Raw genomic sequence first — 18,246 nt, 5'->3', positions numbered from 1 at the left:
AGAAATTGCATCGGGATTGAATACAACAGTCACCATGCGCACTATCCTCCATGGGAGTAGTGTCTCAAACAGTCTACGTTTTGATCGTTACCTGGAAGACCAGTAGTAGATTCCGATGCACATCTGGAGACAATCTGTAATCTGTGGACTATCAGAGTGATGATGAAACAAAGAAATTGTATGGGGATTGAATACAACAGACACCATGCGCACTTTCTTAAACGGGAGTAATGTCTCAAATTGTCTACGCTTTGATTGTTCCCTGGAAGACCAGTAGTAGCTTCCGATGCAAATCTGGAGTTATTCTGTAATCTGTGGACCTTCAAAGTGTTGATGAAACACAGAAATAGCATCGGGATTGAATACAACAGTCACCATGAGCACTTTCCTCCATGGGAGTAATGTCTCAAACAGTCTACGCATTGATCGATTCCTCGAAGACCAGTAGTAGTTTCCGATGCACATCTGGAGACAATGTGTAATCTGTGGACTATCAGAGTGTTGATGAAACACAGAAATTGCATCGCGATTGAATACAACAGTCAACATCCGCACTTTCCTCCATGGCAGTAACGTCTGAAACAGTCTACGCCTTGATCTTTCCCTGGAAGACCAGTAGTAGTTTCCGATGCACATCTGGAGGCATTCTGTAATCTGTGGACCTTCAAAGTGTTGTTGAAACACAGAAATTGCATCGGGATTGAATACAACAGTCACCATCCGCACTTTCCTACATAGGAGTAATGTCTCAAACAGTCTACCTTTTATCGTTCCCTGGAAGAACAGTAGTAGTTTCCGATGCTTATCTGGAAGCATTCTGTAATCTGTGGAATATCATAGTGTTGATGAAACACAGAAATAGCATCGGGACTGAATACAACAGTCACCATACGCACTTCACTCCATGGGAGTAATGTCACAATCAGTCTACGTTTAGATCGTTCTATGGAAGACCAGTAGTAGATCCCGATGAACATCTGGAGACAATCTGTAATCTGTGGACTATCAGAGTGTTGATGAAACACAGAAATTGCATCGGAATTGAATACAACAGTCACCATCCGCACTTTCCTGCATTGGGAGTAATGGCTCAAACAGTCTACGCTTTGATCGTTCCCAGGAAGACCAGTAGTAGTTTCCCATGCACATCTGGGAGCAATCTGTAATCTGTGGACCATTAGTGTTGATGAAACACCGAAATTGCATCGGGATTGAATACAACAGTCACCATGAACACTCTATTCCATGGGAGTAGTGTCTCAAACAGTCAACGCTTTGATAGTTTCCTGGAAGACCAGTAGTAGTAGCGATTCACATTTGGAGGCATTCTGTAATCTTTGGACCTGAAAGTTTTGATGAATTACAGAAATTGGATTGGAATTGAATACAACAGTCACCATCCGCATTCCCCTCCATGGGAGTAATGTCTCAAACTGTCTACGCTTTGGTCGTTCCCTGGAAGACCAGTAGTAGTTTCCGATGCACATCTGGAAGCATCCTGTAATCTGTTTACTATAAGAGTGTTGTTGAAACACAGAAATTGCATCGCGATTTAATACAAGACTCACCATGCGCACTTTCCTCCATGGGAGTAATGACTCAAACAGTCTACGCTTTCATCGTTCAAAGGAAGACCAATAGTAGTATTTTCCGATGCACATCTGGTGGCATTCTGTAATCTGTGGACTATCTGAGTGTTGATGAAACACAGAAATTGCATCGGGAATGATTACTACAGTCACCATCCGCACTTTCCTCCATGGGAATAATGTCTGAAACAGTCCACGTTTTGATCGTTCCCTGGAAGACCAGCAGTAGTTTCCGATGCACCTCTGGTGGTATTCTATCAGAGTGTTGATGAAACACAGAAATAGTATATGGATTGAATACAACAGACACCATGAGCACTTTCTTAAACGGGAGTAATGTCTCAAACAGTCTACGCTTTGATCGTTCCCTGGAAGACCAGTAGTAGTTTCCCATGGACATCTGGAGGCATTCTGTAATCTGTGGACTATCAGACTGTTGCTGAAACACAGAAATGGCATCGGGATTGAATACAACAGTCAATATTCGCACTTTACTCCATGGGAGTAATGTCTCAAACAGTGTACGTTTTGATCGTTCCCTGGAAGACCAGTGGTAGTTTCCGATGCACATCTGGAGGCATTATGTAATCTGTGGTCTATCAGAGTGTTGATGAAACACAGAAATGGCATCTGGATTGAATACAACAGTCACCATGCACACTTTATTCCATGGGAGTAGTGTCTCAAACAGTCAACGCTTTGATAGTTTCCTGGAAGACCAGTAGTAGTATCGATTCACATTTGGAGGCATTCTGTAGTCTTTGGACCTGAAAGTTTTGATGAAAGACAGAAATTGCATTGGGATTGAATACAACAGTCACCATCCGCATTCCCCTCCATGGGAGTAATGTCTTAAACTGTCTACGCTTTGGTCGTTCCCTGGAAGACCAGTAGTAGTTTCCGATGCGCATCTGGAGGCATTCTGTAATCTGTTTACTATCAGAGTGTTGTTGAAACACAGAAATTGCATCGCGATTTAATACAAGTCACCATGCGCACTTTCCTCCATGTGAGTAATCTACATCTAGACATCTACATCTACATGACTACTCTGCAATTCACATTTAAGTGCTTGGCAGAGGGTTCATCGAACCACAATCATACTATCTCTCCACTATTCCACTCCCGAACAGCGAGCGGGAAAAACGAACACCTAAACCTTTCTGTTCGAGCTCTGATTTCTCTTATTTTATTTTGATGATCATTCCTACCTATGTAGGTTGGGCTCAACAAAATATTTTCGCATTCGGAAGAGAAAGTTGGTGACTGAAATTTCGTAAAAAGCTCTCGCCGCGACGAAAAACGTCTATGCTGTAATGACTTCCATCCCAACTCGTGTATCATATCTGCCACACTCTCTCCTCTATAACGCGATAATACAAAACGAGCTGCCCTTCTTTGCACCCTCTCGATGTCCTCCGTCAATCCCACCTGGTAAGGATCCCACACTGCGCAGCAATATTCTAACAGAGGACGAACGAGTGTAGTGTAAGCTGTCTCTTTAGTGGACTTGTTGCATCTTCTAAGTGTCCTGCCAATGAAACACAACCTTTGGCTCGCCTTCCCGACAATATTATCTATGTGGTCCTTCCAACTGAAGTTGTTCGTAATTTTAACACCCAGGTACTTAGTTGAATTTACAGCCTTGAGAATTGTACTATTTATCGAGTAATCGAATTCCAACGGAGTTCTTTTCGAACTCATGAGTATCATCTCACACTTTTCATTATTTAGCGTCAACAGCCACCTGACACACCATACAGCAATCTTTTGTAAATCGCTTTGCAGCTGATACTGGTCTTCGGATGACCTTACTAGACGGTAAATTACAGCATCATCTGCGAACAGTCTAAGAGAACTGCTCAGATTGTCACCCAGGTCATTTATGTAGATCAGGAACAATAGAGGTCTCAGGACGCTTCCCTGGGGAACACCTGATATCACTCAAACAGTCTACGCTTTCATCGTTCACAGGAAGACCAATAGTAGTAGTTTCCGATGCACATCTGGTGGCATTCTGTAATCTGTGGACTATCAGAGTGTTGATGAAACGCAGAAATTGCATCGGGATTGAATACAACAGTCACCATCCGCCTTTTCCTCCATGGGAGTAATGTCTGAAACAGTCCACGTTTTGATCGTTCCCTGGAAGACCAGTAGTAGTTTCCGATGCACCTCTGGTGGCATTCTGTAATCTGTGGACTATCAGAGTGTTGATGAAACACAGAAATTGCATGGGGATTGAATACAACAGACAGCATGCGCACTTTCTTAAATGGGATTAATGTCTCAAACAGTCTACGCTTTGATCGTTCCCTGGAAGACCAGTAGTAGTTTCCGATGAACATCTGGAGTTATTCTGTAATCTAAGGACCTTCAAAGTGTTGATGAAACACAGAAATTGCATCGGGATTGAATACAACAGTCACCATGCGCACTTTCCTCCATGGGAGTAATGTCTCAAACAGTCTACGCATTCGCATTCATCGTTGCCTGGAAGACCAGTAGTAGTTTCCGATGCACATCTGGAGGCATTGTGTAATCTGTGGACTGTCAGAGTGTTGATGAAACACAGATATTGCATCGGGATTGAATACAACAGTCACCATGCGCACTTTCCTCCATGGGAGTAATGCCTCAAACTGTCTACGCTTCGATCGTTCCCTGGAAGACCAGTAGTAGTTTCCGATGCACATCTGGAGGCATTCTGTAATCTGTGGACCTTCAAATTGTTGATGAAACACAGAAATTGCATCGAGAGTGAATACAACAGTCACCATGCGAACTTTCATCCATGGGAGTTATGTCTGAAACAGTGTACGCTTTGATCGTTCCCAGGAAGACCAGTAGTAGTTTCCGATGCACATCTGGAAACAATCTGTAATCTGTGGACTATCAGAGTGTTGATGAAACACAGAAATTGCATCGCGATTGAATACAACCGTCACCATCCGCAATTTCCTCCATGGCAGTAACGTCTGAAACAGTCTTCGCCTTGATCGTTCCCTGGAAGACCAGTAGTAGTTTCCGATGCACATCTGGAGGCATTCTGTAATCTGTGGACATTCAAAGTGTTGTTGAAACACAGAAATTGCATTGGGATTGAATACAACAGTCACCATCCGCACTTTCCTAGATAGGAGTAATGTCTCAAACAGTCTACGCTTTGATCGTTCCCTGGAAGACCGGTAGTAGATTCCGATGCACATCAGGAGGCATTCTGTAATCTGTGGACCTTCAAAGTGTGGCTGAAACACAGAAATTGCATCGGGATTGAATACAACAGGCACCATGCGTACATTTCACCATTGGAGTAATGTCGTAAACTGTCATCGCTTTGATCGTTCCCCCAAGACCAGTAGTAGTTTCCCATTCACATCTGGAGGCATTCTGTAATCTGTGGACTATCAGAGTGTTGTCGAAACACAGAAATTGCATCGGGATTGAATACAACAGTCACCATGCGCACTTCCTCCATGGGAGTAATGTCTCAAACAGTCTACGGTTTGATCGTTCCCTGGAATACCAGTAGAAGATTCCGATGCACATCTGGAGGCATTCTGTAATCTGTGGACCTTCAAAGTGTTGATGAAACAGAGAAATTGCATCGGGGTTGAATACAACACTCACCATGCACACTTTCCTCCATGGGAATAATGTCTCAAACAGTCTACGCTTTGATAGTTCGCAGGAAGACCAGTAGTAGTTTCCGATGCACATCTGGAGGCAATCTGTAATCTGTAGACCTTCAAAGCGTTGATGAAGCACAGAAATTGCATCAGGAGTCAATACAACAGTCACCATCCGCACTTCCCTCCATGGGAGTAGTGTCTGAAACAGTCCACGGTTTGAACGTTCCCAGGAAGACCATTAGTAGTTTCCGATGCACATCTGGAGACAATCTGTAATCTGTGGACTATCACAGTGTTGATGAAACAAAGAAATTGTAAGGGGATTGAATACAACAGACACCATGCGCACTTTCTTAAACGGGAGTAATGTCTCAAACAGTCTACGCTTTGATCGTTCCCTGGAGGACCAGTAGTAGATTCCGATGCACATCAGGAGGCATTCTGTAATCTGTGGACCTTCAAAGTGTGGCTGAAACACAGAAATTGCATCGGGATTGAATAAAACAGGCACCATGCGTACATTTCACCATTGGAGTAATATCTCAATCTGTCATCGCTTTGATCGTTCCCCCAAGACCAGTAGTAGTTTCCCATGCACATCTGGAGGCATTCTGTAGTCTGTGGACTATCAGAGTGTTGTCGAAACACAGAAATTGCATTGGGATTGAATACAACAGTCACCATGCGCACTTTCCGCCATGGGAGTAATGTCTCAAACAGTCTACGGTTTGATCGTTCCCTGGAAGACCAGTAGAAGATTCCGATGCACATCTGGAGGCATTCTGTAATCTGTGGACCTTCAAAGTGTTGATGAAACAGAGAAATTGCATCGGGGTTGAATACAACACTCACCATGCACACTTTCCTCCATGGGAGTAATGTCTCAAACAGTCTACGCTTTGATCGTTCCCTGGAAGACCAGTAGTAGTTTCCCATGGACATCTGGAGGCATTCTGTAATCTGTGGACTATCAGACTGTTGATGAAACACAGAAATCGCATCGGGATTGAATACAACAGTCATTATTCGCACTTTACTCCATGGGAGTAATGTCTCAGACAGTATACGCTTTGATCGTTCCCTGTAAGAACAGTTGTAGTTTCCGATCCACATCTGGAAGCATTCTGTAATCTGTGGACTATCAGAGTGTTGATGAAACACAGAAATTGCATCGGGATTGAATACAACAGTCACCATGCGCACTTTCCTCCATGGGAGTAGTGTCTCAAACAGTCTTCGTTTTGATCGTTCCCTGGAAGACCAGTAGTAGATTCCGATGCACACCTGGAGACAATCTGTAATCTGTGGACTATCAGAGAGTTGATGAAACACAGAAAATGCATCGGAATTGAATACAACAGTCACCATCCGCACTTTACTCCATGGGAGTAATGTCTCAAACAGTCTACGATTTGATCGTTCGCAGGAAGACCAGTAGTAGTTTCCGATGCACATCTGGAGGCAATCTGTAATCTGTGGACTATCAGAGTGTTGATGAAACAAAGAAATTGTATGGGGATTGAATACAACAGACACCATGCGAACTTTCTTAAACGGGAGTAATGTCTCAAATTGTCTACGCTTTGATTGTTCCCTGGAAGACCAGTAGTAGTTTCCGATGCACATCTGGAGTTATTCTGTAATCTGTGGACCTTCAAAGTGTTGATGAAACACAGAAATTGCATAGGGATTGAATACAACAGTCACCATGAGCACTTTCCTCCATGGGAGTAATGTCTCAAACAGTCTACGCATTGATCGTTTCCTGGAAGACCAGTAGTAGTTTCCGATGCACATCTGGAGACAATGTGTAATCTGTGGACTATCAGAGTGTTGATGAAACACAGAAATTGCATCGCGATTGAATACAACAGTCACGATCCGCACTTTCCTCCATGGCAGTAACCTCTGAAACAGTCTACGCCTTGATCGTTCCCTGGAAGACCAGTAGTAGTTTCCGATGCACATCTGGAGGCATTCTGTAATCTGTGGAATATCATAGTGTTGATGAAACACAGAAATAGCATCGGGACTGAATACAACAGTCACCATGCGCACTTCACTCCATGGGAGTAATGTCACAATCAGTCTACGTTTAGATCGTTCTATGGAAGACAAGTAGTAGATTCCGATGCACATCTGGAGACAATCTGTAATCTGTTGACTATCAGAGTGTTGATGAAACACAGAAATTGCATCGCGATTTAATACAAGAGTCACCATGCGCACTTTCCTCCATGGGAGTAATCTACATCTAGACATCTACATCTACATGACTACTCTGCAATTCACATTTAAGTGCTTGGCAGAGGGTTCATCGAACCACAATCATACTATCTCTCTACTATTCCACTCCCGAACAGCGAGCGGGAAAAACGAACACCTAAACCTTTCTGTTCGAGCTGTGATTTCTCTTATTTTATTTTGATGATCATTCCTACCTATGTAGGTTGGGCTCAACAAAATATTTTCGCATTCGGATGAGAAAGTTGGTGACTGAAATTTCGTAAAAAGCTCTCGCCGCGACGAAAAACGTCTATGCTGTAATGACTTCCATCCCAACTCGTGTATCATATCTGCCACACTCTCTCCTCTATAACGCGATAATACAAAACGAGCTGCCCTTCTTTGCACCCTCCCGATGTCCTCCGTCAATCCCACCTGGTAAGGATCCCACACCGCGCAGCAATATTCTAACAGAGGACGAACGAGTGTAGTGTAAGCTGTCTCTTTAGTGGACTTGTTGCATCTTCTAAGTGTCCTGCCAATGAAACACAACCTTTGGCTCGCCTTCCCGACATTATTATCTATGTGGTCCTTGCAACTGAAGTTGTTCGTAATTTTAACCCCCAGGTACTTAGTTGAATTTACAGCCTTGAGAATTGTACTATTTATCGAGTAATCGAATTCCAACGGAGTTCTTTTGGAACTCATGAGTATCATCTCACACTTTTCGTTATTTAGCGTCAACTGCCACCTGACACACCATACAGCAATCCTTTGTAAATCGCTTTGCAGCTGATACTGGTCTTTGGATGACCTTACTAGACGGTAAATTACAGCATCATCTGCGAACACTCTAAGAGAACTGCTCAGATTGTCACCCAGGTCATTTATATAGATCAGGAACAATAGAGGTCTCAGGACGCTTCCCTGGGGAACACCTGATATCACTCAAACAGTCTACGCTTTCATCGTTCACAGGAAGACCAATAGTAGTAGTTTCCGATGCACATCTGGTGGCATTCTGTAGTCTGTGGACTATCAGAGTGTTGATGAAACACAGAAATTGCATCGGGATTGAATACAACAGTCACCATCCGCCTTTTCCTCCATGGGAGTAATGTCTGAAACAGTCCACGTTTTGATCGTTCCCTGGAAGACCAGTAGTAGTTTCCGATGCACCTCTGGTGGCATTCTGTAATCTGTGGACTATCAGAGTGTTGATGAAACAAAGAAATTGCATGGGGATTGAATATAACAGACAGCATGCGCACTTTCTTAAATGGGATTAATGTCTCAAACAGTCTACGCTTTGATCGTTCCCTGGAAGACCAGTAGTAGTTTCCGATGAACATCTGGAGTTATTCTGTAATCTGTGGACCTTCAAAGTGTTGATGAAACACAGAAATTGCATCGGGATTGAATACAACAGTCACCATGCGCACTTTCCTCCATGGGAGTAATGTCTCAAACAGTCTACGGTTTGATCGTTCCTGGAAGACCAGTAGAAGATTCCGATGCACAACTGGAGGCATTCTGTAATCTGTGGACCTTCAAAGCGTTGATGAAACAGAGAAATTGCATCGGGGTTGAATACAACACTCACCATGCACACTTTCCTCCATGGGAATAATGTCTCAAACAGTCTACGCTTTGATCGTTCCCTGGAAGACCAGTAGTAGTTTCCCATGGCCATCTGGAGGCATTCTGTATTCTGTGGACTATCAGACTGTTGATGAAACACAGAAATTGCATCGGGATTGAATACAACAGTCACCATGCGAACTTTCATCCATGGGAGTTATGTCTGAATCAGTGTACGCTTTGATCGTTCCCAGGAAGACCAGTAGTAGTTTCCGATGCACATCTGGAAACAAACTGTAATCTGTGGACTATCAGAGTGTTGATGAAACACAGAAATTGCATCGCGATTGAATACAACAGTCACCATCCGCAATTTCCTCCATGGCAGTAACGTCTGAAACAGTCTACGACTTGATCGTTCCCTGGAAGACCAGTAGTAGTTTCCGATGCACATCTGGAGGCATGCTGTAATCTGTGGACATTCAAAGTGTTGTTGAAACACAGAAATTGCATTGGGATTGAATACAACAGTCACCATCCGCACTTTCCTACATAGGAGTAATGTCTCAAACAGTCTACGCTTTGATCGTTCCCTGGAAGACCAGTAGTAGATTCCGATGCACATCAGGAGGCATTCTGTAATCTGTGGACCTTCAAAGTGTGGCTGAAACACAGATATTGCATCGGGATTGAATACAACAGGCACCATGCGTACATTTCACCATTGGAGTAATGTCGTAAACTGTCATCGCTTTGATCGTTCCCCCAAGACCAGCAGTATTTTCCCATTCACATCTGGAGGCATTCTGTAATCTGTAGACTATCAGAGTGTTGTCGAAACACAGAAATTGCATCGGGATTGAATACAACAGTTACCATGCGCACTTTCCTCCATGGGAGTAATGTCTCAAACAGTCTACGGTTTGATCATTCCCTGGAAGACCAGTAGAAGATTCCGATGCACATCTGGAGGCATTCTGTAATCTGTGGACCTAAAAAGTGTTGATGAAACAGAGAAATTGCATCGGGGTTGAATAAAACACTCACCATGCACACTTTCCTCCATGGGAATAATGTCTCAAACTGTCTACGCTTTGATCGTTCCCTGGAAGACCAGTAGTAGTTTCCCATGGCCATCTGGAGGCATCCTGTAATCTGTGGACTATCAGACTGTTGATGAAACACAGAAATTGCATCGGGATTGAATACAACAGTCAATATTCGCACTTTACTCCATGGGAGTAATGTCTCAAACAGTATACGCTTTGATCGTTCCCTGGAAGAACAGTAGTAGTTTCCGATGCACATCTGGAGGCATTCTGTAATCTGTGGACCATAGAGTGTTGATGAAACACAGATATTGCATCGCGATTGAATACAACAGTCACCATCCGCACTTTCCTCCATGGCAGTAACGTCTGAAACAGTCTACGCCTTGATCGTTCCCTGGAAGACCAGTAGTAGTTTCCGATGCACATCTGGAGGCATTCTGTAATCTGTGGACATTCAAAGTGTTGTTGAAACACAGGATTTGCATTGGGATTGAATACAACAGTCACCATCCGCACTTTCCTACATAGGAGTAATGTCTCAAACAGTCTACGCTTTGATCGTTCCCTGGAGGACCAGTAGTAGATTCCGATGCACATCAGGAGCCATTCTGTAATCTGTGGACCTTCAAAGTGTGGCTGAAACACAGAAATTGCATCGGGATTGAATACAACAGGCACCATGCGTACATTTCACCATTGAGTAATAACTCAAACTGTCATCGCTTTGATCGTTCCCCCAAGACCAGTAGTAGTTTCCCATGCACATCTGGAGGCATTCTGTAATCTGTGGACTATCAGAGTGTTGTCGAAACACAGAAATTGCATCGGGATTGAATACAACAGTCACCATGCGCACTTTCCGCCATGGGAATAATGTCTCAAACAGTCTACGGTTTGATCGTACCCTGGAAGACCAGTAGAAGATTCCGATGCACATCTGGGGGCATTCTGTAATCTGTGGACCTTCAAAGTGTTGATGAAACAGAGAAATTGCATCGGGGTTGAATACAACACTCACCATGCACACTTTCCTCCATGCGAGTAATGTCTTAAACAGTCTACGCTTTGATCGTTCCCTGGAAGACCTGTAGTAGTTTCCCATGGACATCTGGAGGCATTCTGTAATCTGTGGACTATCAGACTGTTGATGAAACACAGAAATTGCATCGGGATTGAATACAACAGTCATTATTCGCACTTTACTCCATGGGAGTAATGTCTCAAACAGTATACGCTTTGATCGTTCCCTGTAAGAACAGTAGTAGTTTCCGATGCACATCTGGAAGCATTCTGTAATCTGTGGACTATCACAGTGTTGATGAAGCACAGAAATTGCATCAGGAGTCAATACAACAGTCACCATCCGCACTTCCCTCCATGGGAGTAGTGTCTGAAACAGTCCACGGTTTGAACGTTCCCAGGAAGACCATTAGTAGTTTCCGAGGCACATCTGGAGACAATCTGTAATCTGTGGACTATCAGAGTGTTGATGAAACAAAGAAATTGTATGGGGATTGAATACAACAGACACCATGCGCACTTTCTTAAACGGGAGTAATGTCTCAATTGGTCTACGCTTTGATTGTTCCCTGGAAGACCAGTAGTAGTTTCCGATGCACATCTGGAGTTATTCTGTAATCTGTGGACCTTCAAAGTGTTGATGAAACACAGAAATTGCATAGGGATTGAATACAACAGTCACCATGAGCACTTTCCTCCATGGGAGTAATGTCTCAAACAGTCTACGCATTGATCGTTTCCTGGAAGACCAGTAGTAGTTTTCGATGCACATCTGGAGACAATATGTAATCTGTGGACTATCAGAGAGTTGATGAAACACAGAAATTGCATCGCGATTGAATACAACAGTCACGATCCGCACTTTCCTACATGGCAGTAACGTCTGAAACAGTCTACGCCTTGATCGTTCTCTGGAAGACCAGTAGTAGTTTCCGATGCACATCTGGAGGCATTCTGTAATCTGTGGACCTTCAAAGTGTTGTTGAAACACAGAAATTGCATCGGGATTGAATACAACAGTCACCATCAGCACTTTCCTACATAGGAGTAATGTCTCAAACAGTCTACGCTTTGATCGTTCCCTGGAAGAACAGTAGTAGTTTCCGATGCACATCTGGAAGCATTCTGTAATCTGTGGAATATCATAGTGTTGATGAAACACAGAAATAGCATCGGAACTGAATACAACAGTCACCATGCGCACTTCACTCCATGGGAGTAATGTCACAATCAGTCTACGTTTAGATCGTTCTATGGAAGACCAGTAGTAGATTCCGATGCACATCTGGAGACAATCTGTAATCTGTGGACTATCAGAGTGTTGATGAAACACAGAAATTGCATCGGAATTCAATACAACAGTCATCATCCGCACTTTCCTCCATGGGAGTAATGTCTCAAACAGTGTACGTTTTGATCGTTCCCTGGAAGACCAGTGGGAGTTTCCGATCCACATCTGGAGGCATTCTGTAATCTGTGGACTATCAGAGTGTTGATGAAACACAGAAATTGCATCGGGATTGAATACAACAGTCACCATGAACACTTTATTCCATGGGAGTTGTGTCTCAAACAGTCAACGCTTTGATAGTTTCCTGGAAGACCAGTAGTAGTATCGATTCACATTTGGAGGCATTCTGTAATCTTTGGACCTGAAAGTTTTGATGAATTACAGAAATTGGATTGGGATTGAATACAACAGTCACCATCCGCATTCCCCTCCATGGGAGTAATGTCTCAAACAGTCTACGCTTTGATCGTTCCCTGGAGGACCAGTAGTAGATTCCGATGCACATCAGGAGGCATTCTGTAATCTGTGGACCTTCAAAGTGTGGCTGAAACACAGAAATTGCATCGGGATTGAATACAACAGGCACCATGCGTACATTTCACCATTGAGTAATAACTCAAACTGTCATCGCTTTGATCGTTCCCCCAAGACCAGTAGTAGTTTCCCATGCACATCTGGAGGCATTCTGTAATCTGTGGACTATCAGAGTGTTGTCGAAACACAGAAATTGCATCGGGATTGAATACAACAGTCACCATGCGCACTTTCCGCCATGGGAATAATGTCTCAAACAGTCTACGGTTTGATCGTTCCCTGGAAGACCAGTAGAAGATTCCGATGCACATCTGGGGGCATTCTGTAATCTGTGGACCTTCAAAGTGTTGATGAAACAGAGAAATTGCATCGGGGTTGAATACAACACTCACCATGCACACTTTCCTCCATGGGAGTAATGTCTTAAACAGTCTACGCTTTGATCGTTCCCTGGAAGACCTGTAGTAGTTTCCCATGGACATCTGTAGGCATTCTGTAATCTGTGGACTATCAGACTGTTGATGAAACACAGAAATTGCATCGGGATTGAATACAACAGTCATTATTCGCACTTTACTCCATGGGAGTAATGTCTCAAACAGTATACGCTTTGATCGTTCCCTGTAAGAACAGTAGTAGTTTCCGATGCACATCTGGAAGCATTCTGTAATCTGTGGACTATCACAGTGTTGATGAAGCACAGAAATTGCATCAGGAGTCAATACAACAGTCACCATCCGCACTTCCCTCCATGGGAGTAGTGTCTGAAACAGTCCACGGTTTGAACGTTCCCAGGAAGACCATTAGTAGTTTCCGAGGCACATCTGGAGACAATCTGTAATCTGTGGACTATCAGAGTGTTGATGAAACAAAGAAATTGTATGGGGATTGAATACAACAGACACCATGCGCACTTTCTTAAACGGGAGTAATGTCTCAATTGGTCTACGCTTTGATTGTTCCCTGGAAGACCAGTAGTAGTTTCCGATGCACATCTGGAGTTATTCTGTAATCTGTGGACCTTCAAAGTGTTGATGAAACACAGAAATTGCATAGGGATTGAATACAACAGTCACCATGAGCACTTTCCTCCATGGGAGTAATGTCTCAAACAGTCTACGCATTGATCGTTTCCTGGAAGACCAGTAGTAGTTTCCGATGCACATCTGGAGACAATATGTAATCTGTGGACTATCAGAGTGTTGATGAAACACAGAAATTGCATCGCGATTGAATACAACAGTCACGATCCGCACTTTCCTACATGGCAGTAACGTCTGAAACAGTCTACGCCTTGATCGTTCCCTGGAAGACCAGTAGTAGTTTCCGATGCACATCTGGAAGCATTCTGTAATCTGTGGAATATCATAGTGTTGATGAAACACAGAAATAGCATCGGAACTGAATACAACAGTCACCATGCGCACTTCACTCCATGGGAGTAATGTCACAATCAGTCTACGTTTAGATCGTTCTATGGAAGACTAGTAGTAGATTCCGATGCACATCTGGAGACAATCTGTAATCTGTGGACTATCAGAGTGTTGATGAAACACAGAAATAGCATCGGAACTGAATACAACAGTCACCATGCGCACTTCACTCCATGGGAGTAATGTCACAATCAGTCTACGTTTAGATCGTTCTATGGAAGACCAGTAGTAGATTCCGATGCACATCTGGAGACAATCTGTAATCTGTGGACTATCAGAGTGTTGATGAAACACAGAAATTGCATCGGAATTGAATACAACAGTCATCATCCGCACTTTCCTCCATGGGAATAATGTCTGAAACAGTCTACGTTTTGGTCGTTCCCTGGAAGACCAGTAGTAGTTTCCGATGCACCTCTGGTGGTATTCTGTAATCTGTGGTCTATCAGACTGTTGATGAAACACAGAAATTGTATAGGGATTGAATACAACAGACACCATGCCCACTTTCTTAAACGGGAGTAATGTCTCAAACAGTCTACGCTTTGATCGTTCCCTGGAAGACCAGTAATAGTTTCCGATGCACATCTGGTGGCATTCTGTAATCTGTGGACTATCAGAGTGTTGATGAAACACAGAAATGGCATGGGGATTGATAACAACAGTCACCATGCGCACTTTTCTCCACGGGTGTAATGTCTCAGGTAGTCTACGCTTTGATCGTTCCCTGGAAGACCAGTAGTAGTTTCTGATGCACAAATGGAGGCATTCTGTTATCTGTGGACTATCAGAGTGTTGATGAAACACAAAAATTGCATCGGGATTGAATACAACAGTCACCATCAGCACTTTCTTCCATGGGACTAACGTCTGAAATAGTCTACGCATTGATCGTTCCCTGGAAGGCCAGTAGTAGTTTCCGACGCACTTCTCGAGGCATCCTGTAATCTGTGGAAGCTTCAAAGTGTTGATGATACACAGAAATTGCATCGGGATTGAATACAACAGTCACCATGCACACTTTCCTCCATGGGGATAATGTCTCAAACACTGTACGCTTTGATCGTTCCCAGGAAGACCAGTAGTAGTTTCCGATGCACATCTGGAGGCAATCTGTAATCTGTGGACTATCAGAGTGTTGATGAAACACAGAAATTGCATGGGGATTGAATACAACAGGCACCATGCGCACTTTCCTCCATGGGAGTAATGTCTCAAACAGAGTACGCTTTGATCGTTCCCTGGAAGACCAGTGGTAGTTTCCGATGCACATCTGGAGGCATTCTGTAAACTGTGGACTATCAGAGTATCGATGAAACACAGAAATTGCATCGTGATTGAATACAACAGTCACCATGCACACTTTCCTCTATGGGAGTAATGTCTCAAACAGTCTACGCTTTGATAGTACCCTGGAAGACCAGTAGTAGTTTCGATTCACATCTGGAGGCATTCTGTAATCTGTGGACCCTCAAAGTGTTGATGAAACACAGAAATTGCAACGGGATTGAATATAACAGTCAACATCCGCATTCCATTACATGGGAGTAATGTCTCAAACAGTCTACACTTTGGTCGTTCCCTGGAAGACCAGTAGTAGTTTCCAATGCACATCTGGAGGCATTCTGTAATCTGTGGACCATTAGAGTGTTGATGAAACACTGATATTGTATCGGGATTGAATTCAACAGTCGCCATGCGCACATTTCTCCATGGGAGTAATGCCTCAAACTGTCTACGCTTCGATCGTTCCATGGAAGACCAGTAGTAGTTTCCGATGCACATCTGGATGCATTCTGTAATCTGTGGACTATCAGAGTGTTGATGAAACACAGAAATTACATCGGGATTGAATACAACATTCACAATGCGCACTTTCCTCCATGGAAGTAACGTCTCAAACAGTCTACGCTTTGATCGCTCCCTGAGAGACCAGTAGTAGTTTCCGATGCACATCTGGATGCATTCTGTAATCTGTTTACTATCAGAGTGTTGTTGAAACACAGAAATTGCATCGGGATTGAATACAACAGTCACCATGCGGAGTTTCCTCCATTTGAGTAATGTCTCAAACAGTCTACGCTTTGATCGTTCCCTGGAAGACCAGTAATAGTTTCCGATGCACATCTGGTGGCATTCTGTAATCTGTGGACTATCAGAGTGTTGATGAAACACAGAAATGGCATGGGGATTGATAACAAAAGTCACCATGCGCACTTTTCTCCACGGGTGTAATGTCTCAGGTAGTCTACGCTTTGATCGTTCCCTGGAAGACCAGTAGTAGTTTCTGATGCACAAATGGAGGCATTCTGTTATCTGTGGACTATCAGAGTGTTGATGAAACACAAAAATTGCATCGGGATTGAATACAACAGTCACCATCAGCACTTTCTTCCATGGGACTAACGTCTGAAATAGTCTACGCATTGATCGTTCCCTGGAAGGCCAGTAGTAGTTTCCGACGCACATCTCGAGGCATCCTGTAATCTGTGGAAGCTTCAAAGTGTTGATGATACACAGAAATTGCATCGGGATTGAATACAACAGTCACCATGCACACTTTCCTCCATGGGGATAATGTCTCAAACACTGTACGCTTTGATCGTTCCCAGGAAGACCAGTAGTAGTTTCCGATGCACATCTGGAGGCAATCTGTAATCTGTGGACTATCAGAGTGTTGATGAAACACAGAAATTGCATGGGGATTGAATACAACAGGCACCATGCGCACTTTCCTCCATGGGAGTAATGTCTCAAACAGAGTACGCTTTGATCGTTCCCTGGAAGACCAGTGGTAGTTTCCGATGCACATCTGGAGGCATTCTGTAATCTGTGGACTATCAGAGTATCGATGAAACACAGAAATTGCATCGTGATTGAATACAACAGTCACCATGCACACTTTCCTCTATGGGAGTAATGTCTCAAACAGTCTACGCTTTGATAGTACCCTGGAAGACCAGTAGTAGTTTCGATTCACATCTGGAGGCATTCTGTAATCTGTGGACCCTCAAAGTGTTGATGAAACACAGAAATTGCAACGGGATTGAATATAACAGTCAACATCCGCATTCCATTACATGGGAGTAATGTCTCAAACAGTCTACACTTTGGTCGTTCCCTGGAAGACCAGTAGTAGTTTCCAATGCACATCTGGAGGCATTCTGTAATCTGTGGACCATTAGAGTGTTGATGAAACACTGATATTGTATCGGGATTGAATTCAACAGTCGCCATGCGCACATTTCTCCATGGGAGTAATGCCTCAAACTGTCTACGCTTCGATCGTTCCATGGAAGACCAGTAGTAGTTTCCGATGCACATCTGGATGCATTCTGTAATCTGTGGACTATCAGAGTGTTGATGAAACACAGAAATTACATCGGGATTGAATACAACATTCACAATGCGCACTTTCCTCCATGGAAGTAACGTCTCAAACAGTCTACGCTTTGATCGCTCCCTGAGAGACCAGTAGTAGTTTCCGATGTACATCTGGATGCATTCTGTAATCTGTTTACTATCAGAGTGTTGTTGAAACACAGAAATTGCATCGGGATTGAATACAACAGTCACCATGCGGAGTTTCCTCCATTTGAGTAATGTCTCAAACAGTCTACGCTTTGATCGTTCCCTGGAAGACCAGTAGTAGTTTCCGAAGCACATCTGGAGTTATTCTGTAATCAGTGGACCTTCAAAGTGTTGATGAAACACAGAAATTGCATTGGGATTGAATACAACAGTCACCATGCGCACTTTCCTCCATGGGAGTAATGTCTCAAACAGTCTACGCATTGATCATACCCTGGAAGACCAGTAGTAGTTTCCGATGCACATCTGGAGGCATTGTGAAATCTGTGGACTATCAGAGTGTTAATAAAACACAGA

Source organism: Schistocerca gregaria, chromosome 8 (assembly GCF_023897955.1).
Source record: "Schistocerca gregaria isolate iqSchGreg1 chromosome 8, iqSchGreg1.2, whole genome shotgun sequence".
NCBI classification, from domain to species: Eukaryota; Metazoa; Arthropoda; class Insecta; order Orthoptera; family Acrididae; genus Schistocerca; species Schistocerca gregaria.
The sequence above is the reverse complement of the archived record's forward strand: the minus strand, read 5'-3'. Positions refer to the sequence as shown.